General features: G+C 43.6%; 1 non-coding gene across 1 annotated transcript; it reads right to left on the bottom strand.

Annotated features, from left to right (window-relative positions):
* Window positions 1-1,262: 1,262 nt before the first annotated feature.
* On the bottom strand, window positions 1,263-1,344 carry TRNAS-AGA (transfer RNA serine (anticodon AGA)). Its single transcript has one exon. It is a non-coding gene; the product is annotated as a tRNA-Ser (tRNA).
* Between the last annotated feature and the right edge of the window lie 890 nt (window positions 1,345-2,234).

Here is a 2,234-nt window from a genome sequence, read left to right as displayed (position 1 = left end):
CCGCCCCACCACCCGCTCTCCAGAGATTACAATCAGCAACAACAAATTACAATTTATATAGAAAAATAAATTTGTACTATTTGCCTGCCCCCCCGCCCGCCAGCCTCTCTCTCTCGGACTTCATTGTCCCGCCTCTCGGGTGGTCCTCAAAAAAATGTTTTGTTAATGCTACGCCGTGTCCTGTCATTGTTCGTTTTTGGATGGCTCGATGGATGGATAAAAGATATATTTCAGTGGATAAGACATGGAACACGAATAGAAGATATTCCGGGAATGTTGGAACGAATAAAGTCTACCTTTTGGATCCGTTCTTAAAGCAATCGTGTGGCCGGACAGGGTCATAAGCGGAATGTTGATTTCCATTGATCTCGCCCTTAGCTTTGCCTGATTCATAGCCCAGACTCCCAGGGAGCCGCTACTCGTGTCTACCCCCCAAAGGGAAGATGCTTTTTAATTAGCCAGCAACAAGCAGCAGACAAAGAAAGTCGCAAAGGAGAGGATGCCCGAAATCAAACAGCAACAACAAGAGGCATATAAGTAAGCGGCAGAGGGGAGAGGGTGCTGCCCAAGATGAAGGTGCTGCCCCAAAATGCTGCAAGCGAAATGAGGCGACGAAACACGAAACCCATCCCCGTCCCCATCCCCATCCCCATCCCTACTGCCGCCACTTGCCACTTTCTGCTTTCAACCAAAAGACAACTTCATTTTTGTTGTTCCCACTGTCTGCCGCAGGGCGGGTGGCGGGGGGGTCATGCAAAAGTGTTAATGGCGGCTAATAAGGCGAGGCAAAGGACGAACCCAAAGGGGCAGAGACACAGACGGGCACACAGACGGTGACGATGACGGAGACAGAGACAGAGACGGTGGCAAAGACAGAGTCAGGGAGGCGGAACGTCGCCGAATGACATTAACAAGCGTGATAACAAAAAAATACAAAAAATAAAATAAAAAAAATAAAGATGAAGACGTTGCAAAAGGGCGTGAAAAGAAATAAGAAAGAAAACTACGAAAGGAAGAGGATTTAGCAAAAAGAAAATTTTTGAGTGGGAGAAAAAGGCAGAGCTGAAAATGTGTGGAGAAAGTTCTGCAAGAAGTGAAAGAATAGTTACAAATGGAAGAAAAGGTGATGGAAAATGGAAAAAAACAAGAGGTGCAAAAGGTACATATATATTTCATTGAAGGGCAGCAAACAGGCAGAAGAATATGAAAAAAAAAGAAAATCCAGGAGAGATCAGATCAGGATCAATGCTCCCCGCGAATAACGCAGTCGGTAGGATTCGAACCTACGCTCCCAGAGGGAATCTGATTTCTAGTCAGACGCCTTAACCGCTCGGCCACGACTGCTCGTATGCGAAGGCCGTCCAACGAGCTTCAAACCTAACGAACTAATATTAACTGCTGCGTGGAGATTTATATTTATAGAAACGCCGAAAGCTGCCTCAACAAAAACTAACAAAAAAAAACAAAAAATAGTTTGCACATTTAATTAAAACAAATATGGAATAAAGTGCTTATAAAGTGGGTTAAAATGAATGTTTAGTTTTTAGAGTTTTGTTCACTATTTAATCAGATAATTTCCTATCAGAGCAGACTTTCGCAATACCCAAACAAGAAGACTTTTGGTTTGGGTCACCCGTCATTCCGATCCCCAATTGATATGGCAATTTCGAGTAATCCCAAACATAAATGTCGAAATCTTGTTGTCCAAAAGCAGATCAAAACTATTTATCACTGAAGGTGGTATCGGTATCGGTATGGGAAACATTAGATCTGCAAAAGACCAAAAGAGGATACAAAAAACACACACACACACACACAAAAATAAAGTTTTTGCAAAAATATTTGACCTTTTTTGGTTCATTGACTTGCGAGACCTCTGCTCTGCTCTGAATCCCCTCCCCCTAGGGAGCATCTCTATGCTTGTCTCTCCATAAACCTATCTATCCATCTAACTATCTATCAAATTTGCTTAAATTTTAATTTTTGGCTAACAAGATTTTCGGTTTCTTTTCGCGAATGCTGCTGCCGCTGCTGCTAGCACATAAAAATTAATTAAAAATCATAAAAGAAAGCGCCGTTAGCGGAGAGTGGCTCACTAGGCTGGCAGAGTATCTAGTGGTGGTATCTGGTGGGGGGGGGGGGGGGGGGGTTGAGTTCAGTGTATCTGCTAGGTACACGCACTTGCTGCCCCCCGCGCCAAAAGTTGAATCAACTTTTGTTTCAAGTTCAACGCT

This window comes from Drosophila pseudoobscura, chromosome X, assembly GCF_009870125.1.
Source record: "Drosophila pseudoobscura strain MV-25-SWS-2005 chromosome X, UCI_Dpse_MV25, whole genome shotgun sequence".
Lineage (NCBI taxonomy): Eukaryota > Metazoa > Arthropoda > Insecta > Diptera > Drosophilidae > Drosophila > Drosophila pseudoobscura.
The sequence above is the reverse complement of the archived record's forward strand: the minus strand, read 5'-3'. Positions and strand labels throughout refer to the sequence as shown.